This window comes from Etheostoma spectabile, chromosome 4, assembly GCF_008692095.1.
Source record: "Etheostoma spectabile isolate EspeVRDwgs_2016 chromosome 4, UIUC_Espe_1.0, whole genome shotgun sequence".
NCBI lineage: Eukaryota > Metazoa > Chordata > Actinopteri > Perciformes > Percidae > Etheostoma > Etheostoma spectabile.
Window position 1 is genome coordinate 32768559 of NC_045736.1, and position 6277 is coordinate 32774835.

At 42.4% G+C, this 6277-nt stretch overlaps 1 protein-coding gene across 1 annotated transcript in view; it reads left to right on the plus strand.

Annotated features, from left to right (window-relative positions):
- The window catches only part of rspo4 (R-spondin 4), a 41851-nt gene that overhangs the window by 18319 nt on the left and 17255 nt on the right, over nucleotides 1-6277 (plus strand). The gene's annotated exons all lie outside the window — the stretch shown is intronic.

The following is a 6277-nucleotide window of genomic DNA, read 5'->3' on the forward strand; positions in this document are numbered from 1 at the left end:
GCTTTCTTAGGTAACGGTAGGTGTTATGACATCACTGAAAGGATCAGGGTTCTTCATTGGTGATGGAGGTCTAACGTACCTGCAGAGCAGAATCCACTCTGTTTGGATCATGTCATGTTGTAATGGTGGCACTGGGAATGGTCTTTGTTGAGGTTACTGACATTTAGTTATTTTAGTGGTAAATTATGGACATGTTTACTCATAAGCAAGCAACATGATGTTGTTGTTTCCAAGGAGTGCTTCATAAACTTCTGCCAGTAATGCCACACTTGTATTTTCAGGAAATTTTGTTTCATGAAGCAAGTCCTGGCCAACAGTAATTTCCTATGTCACTTAGTCACTATATAGTTAGTTTTCACAGTTAGCCCCCCCCCCTCTCTCAATTCAATTCAAATTTCTTTATTGGCATTAATGTCATAAATAACAATATTGCTAAAGCCTCAAAGATAATAATGTGACAAGCAATACATACATTACAATACAGTAACGTGAGCTATTTAAATCAGCTGATACATGGTTACACCTCATCAGCTCTGTCCAGTGTATCTCCATGTGTCCTTCGTCCACAGAAACCCCCCCAATCAGTCCCAACACGTCCCATTGAGAGACAAATGTCATAAACATATTCTTTGTAAATCTTAACAATCATTTCCTGAAAGAACCAAGCAGGCCTGACTTGTTGCAGCAGTCTCCCGTGGGTAAAGTCCGACTTTTTGCTGACTCATCTACCCGACATCACCCCTATGCAGATTGTCACACACACAAACAACATCGCCTGACTTCTTCCTTTGCTCTCTGCTAGAGTACGTTGTCACATGACCATATAATGTACTGTGTGTCATTTTGGGGCTGAAACGACCAGTCGTGTCCTTTTTCTCGGGTAGATAGTCTCAAGTCATGACATGGATCTTGTTGTAGTGCTTAACGGACTCAGGGCAGTTCATCTGTTGAGGTCAGTGCTTCTGCTCGTAGGAAATGTTAGGTTCACCAGTTATTGTTGTGATTTTGAGTTTGAATCATAACAACACAGTTTGGGAGATTTTGTTTATGGCAATTGAAATATGACACAGACATGGTCCAGAAGCAGAGTTTCTGATGACTGTGGGGAGGAAAACCCTTTCAAAAGGTTTTAAAAAAATAATGGAATCCTACATGGAGGGATGTTTGTGACAAAATGTTATGGAAAAAGTGACAACGAGAAGGGCAATCAGAGAGTACAGACCTCTGCAATGCCCGATCTCGCTCTGTTAACGAAAGCGAAAAATAATTTGTGTATCCACCCCATGAAATTTAATGGTTTCTTCCTTGGCCTATGCCACACCCTTTCATGATAATCGGGCCAGTCGTTTTCTTGTAACCCTGCTGACTAACAGACCCAACTTGGCGTCACTAACAAGAAGCTTTGGGAGTTCCGGAGGACACCGCTACTTTCTTATTCCTTTAAAATCACCAGGAAACGGACAGCTATTGCTGTTTAATTGCATTGTTGGAGTGAGCTTAATATTCTCATAGAAGCTTTCTATCCATGAGCATTGGAAAAATTTCCCAATGAAAACAGAAGAGAATTAGATTTTTAGAAATATAAAGATGATGAGAACAATAACGTCACTTGGCTCCCCATGGCTAAAATAAAAGGCCTTCCTTTATGTTGGCTGCTCCGCGGCGAGATAACATCATAAAACATCCCACTACCTGCAGCTTCATCAGAGGTTGATGCTTTTTTACGCTGCTCCCATCCAAGGATATCCAGCCTCTCAGATTTGGTGTAACTCAAAGACATCGGAGTTCAGGGCGTAATACTCTTCATGTGTTCTGTGTTTTGAGGGTCCGTGCCTGTGTGTTTTCCACTTCTTCCACAATGGAAGGCATGTCATTTGAGGTAATTATCATTATCATTGTCAGATTGTATGTCCAGTGGCATTAGCAGAGGGAGAAATCCGAACCAGCGGAGTCTGGCGTAGGGATCGGGCCCGTGGACGTACTGTAATAGCACACATCTGGGATAAAAGGATGCTGTGGCACATCCCCGACATTCCTCTGTTGTTCCAGATTAGACGGCTCTAGTCCTTTAATTCCAGTTCCCTTGTTGTCGTATTGTTTTCAGATGATGAGGAAGGACATGGGTCTCATCTCCCATCCTTTTTCTCTCCTCTGTTTTTCTCTCTGTCTCTTCACCGATGGCAGCGAACTGTCATGGGCAAACAGAGGGCTTTGTTGTTCTTCTGGCAATCTAGCATCTGACTGTAGCTTTGTCTGGGAATGTCTTGGGAATGTCTAACACAAATACATTTGTATTATGGGAGGACAGTTAATAGCATATTAAGTGCGAAGATTTTGGCTTGCCACAGTTCAATGATGAACATGATAAACTACAATAATGATGTTTAGTGTTAGATGTCGGGTGGCAGTAGTTTAGGGCGTTGGGTGGGAATTGGAGGGTTGCCGGTTCAAGTCCCCGTTTGGACCAAAGTATAGTGGTGCTGTAGAGGTGCCAATTCACCTCCTGGGCACTGCCAAGGTGCTCTTGAGCAAGGCACTCAATCCCCAATTGCTCAGGGTGTCTTTCCATGGGTGTAATAACAACAGAGTATAAATTGAGATTTCCGATTGCGGGACTAATAAATTACACATTATTAAAATGCTCATAGAAAACTTTGTTGCATATCAAATCAAGCACTTCCAACACACAGCAAACACTAATTTAAAGCTATTTTAATATAATTGGCTGATGCAGACATTCACAACTCCTGTCAAATTATATAAATACAACAGCAATATACCTGACCTTTCTTGGTTTTAAATGCATTGAGGCTGGTGTTGATTTCCCGATCCCGATGGACTCATAGCCACATGAGACAGCTGTACATGACATACTGTCCAACGTCAACCACATAAAGCACAACTAACATTTGTAAAATAGACAATTCAGCGTACGTTTTGCGGAGCTGATGGAGAGAGACTGGAGAGGTCTGCACCTTCAAGAACAGTCCAGACCATTTCATTGCTCTCACTAGAGGACTGCTGCTGACATACCAAGTATTATAGGATTATAGGAATGTTGCAGACAAGGTCACGTGTTCAGGATGGTAATTAAACAGTTACATATTCACCCTCTCACAGCAGGGTTTAAAGGCTCCAAACCTTCCAAAGTGTGGATTCGGTGAGCTTTCAATCCACCAGGATTTAAAAGATTTAGGAGTCAGAAGAAGGCATTTTTACGACTCTCTGTGGTAAGTGTTCAGCTCATAAACAAAGCAACCAAACCACATGATAAGATAGGGCTTCAGTTGGAGGTCAGTATAACTGCGAAGGAAACGCAAATCACAAGCTGTGTAATTATACATACTCGGTCCACATGTTGATAACTCAAACAGCCTTTTCTTCTCAGGTTCTTTCTGCATATTTATTTGTAAAATGACTTTTGCGGGTAGAGACATGTTTGGTGTTGTGTGTGAAAGCTTATTGTTTGTATTTATGGTGGTTATAGTCTCCCATAGCCGGACTGATTTACATGTTTCCTTTTAAAGAAAGAGAGCGGCAAGGCAGCGCTTATTTAGGACATAATGCATTCCCCCTGCTTTAAAATTGAAAGAAGATGCAGAAATGTAAACTGGAGAAAAACTGTGGTATCCATGGTCAAAGTCCAGCAGCATCTGTCTTGCATCCCTATTACAACAGGCTAGAACAACTGTGGCTGAATGGCCATCCTTCATTATTAGTCCATTAGTGCTGAGGCATATTGTTTTTTAAATCATGTAGGAATGAATGGATATGTCATAATACATAACTGAAGTCCTGTGTGGCTTGTTGCTTGGTCATTACTTTTCTACTTTGAATGCTTGAAAAGAGAGCAACGCTTAATTTGTACAAGTGGATCCTCTTGGGAGGAGAACACTGCAGCTGTACTTCAGTGTTTAATGTACTAAATGCAATAAAAAGCACATCAAGCACAGGCCTGGTACAGTCACACACACACTCAAAGTTCTGCACGCTACGGCTAACTAGCCAAAAACATGACAGGGAACAGGGCTGTCTGTTGGGATCAATAAGTCTTTGAGTGTGTGCTAAGTCCATATTAACATTCTATAATATTAAAAGGAAATGAGCGCACTGACTTTTGAAAAGTAAAAATGTATAAAACTTGAGAGACTTGTTTTTTTTGTGAAGACAGCAATACAACACATATTTCAATTTGAAAAGCAACACATCCATCAGTCCGCCAGCCACAATGCTTTAGTGAGTAGCTGAGGTGTTTAATGGAGTCCATGGGGCTAAAAAGGCCTTCTTCTGAAGCCTGGCAGCTTCCATCACACCAACAGATGACCTGACGGCCACAAGTCTCAGCAACATTTCTATTTATTTGTCCTGGGCGCACTCACACTTGGTCCAGTTAAACCGTGTCTAGGAGCCCAGGTGTATTGTTTAGAGTTTTGGAAATTTTACTTTCATTGCAAAGGTAAATGGCTTAATTCCATTTCAAATATACAGCCTAATTTGCATTAGAAATTAGGTATTGTTGTGTAGGTAATGTAATGTAGAATTTGCTTCGATGTGTGTGTTTTGGCCAATTAAAACTCATTCTCCACTACTCTGTCCTGCTATTGGACAATGTGTAGTTGGTTTCTGTAAATTCAGTTAGTTTAAATTAGGCTTCATCAAAGCAGAAGGTGGAGCGAGAAGTTTTTGACTGCTGATTGAAGAACACTGATTGTGTATTATACAAAAGTCAATTTCAGCACAATGCCAATTTTTGCATAGGCTTGCATGTTGAAGTTGGACATGGTGGTCTTCATGAGTCAGAACCTTTTACATCCTGCAGTAAGTGGCAAGGAAGGATTTTAACAAGCCACTACACCGTGCCCAAGCACATTCAACCCCAAAGTCTGGTATGTTTGACTAGTGTGCCCGGGCATGGTACGCCCGGGCATGGTACGCCCGGGCATGGTACGCCCGGGCATGGTACGCCCGGGCATGGGACGCCTAACTGTGCCATGGTGGGCGGTGCAGGGTTCATTTGGACTCGGGGCACCATACACATCTGCGTGAAGGCTTAACATGCCTGAGGAAGGAACCGACGTGCGCTTTACAAGCAATAAACCTGTTGGGCATGCGAGAGGGCCATGTGCACATCAACAACTCCAAAAAAGCCACAAAGTAAGGGATGGACTCCACATGCTGTATGAGAGCGCTTCACTTCCTGTGTTCTTCAAACAATAAAATCGGATCGTACTGACGTGAGCGTGCTCTGGCGCTGAATGTTTTATTGCAGCGTGAGTGCAGGTCATCGAGGGGGCGGGGGGGTGGATGGGGGACAATCGTGTTCGTGCACAGTTCGAGGCAACTGGGCCAAGTTTGAATACTCCCTGAGACAATAACACTACAGATGACTCCCAAAAATGACTACAGAGTGGTATAATCTCTCCAGTGGATTTAAATATGCCTAAACATGTTTAATTCGTTAACACCATATTCACCGTTTTACTATATCACATTGCATGGGATGTTCTTTCCGCAGTAAATCTCTGTCAACATGCACGCATTTATGCATGATGTTGCAAGTGTTTCCCCCGCAGCTAGAAACACGAGAGCCATTTTTATGGTCTGTGATGTTAACAAGCGACACTTTCTGGAGCAGCTCCATAACTGATGAAGAGAGACCACGTGTGACTTTAACAGGTTTTTACTTGGAGGAACCCAGTATTATTATACAGATTTTATTTGGGGATATGAGCTCATTTTCTGGTCTGGCATTCTTACAAAAGAAATCTGCTAAATTAGGTGTAAAGGCAAAAACACAGTTCTGGTTTGGGGAGTCCTGGTGGCCCAGCAAGGCGAGCCTCTTGAGCTGCGGTCAGTCTGACTCTTATTGTGTATCATCACCCAGTGGTGGAAGAAGTATTCAGATCCTTAACTTAGTAATACTAATAATAGCCCACTGTGAAAATACTCTACTACAAGTAAAAGTCCAGGTGACTTAAGTAAAAAGGTATGGATGTGTCATTATGAAATTGAACTTAGAGTATTAAAAGTCCTCAAAGCAGAGACACCCTCACATTATAGAAACAGGAAACAAAGAAAAGCAGGTGCGTCGGACTGGGGGGGAGAAGAGGACTGAGTACCCACGGCCCTCATGTGAGGAGGGTCCAAAAAGATGCTAGAATGAATAGCAGTGGAATCAAGGAGGGGCCCATATAAAATTCCTTTCTACAAGGCCCAGAATTTTGAACGCCCCGGTAAAAAGTAAAATATTCCCCACAGCATTCTGGGATGGGAGAAA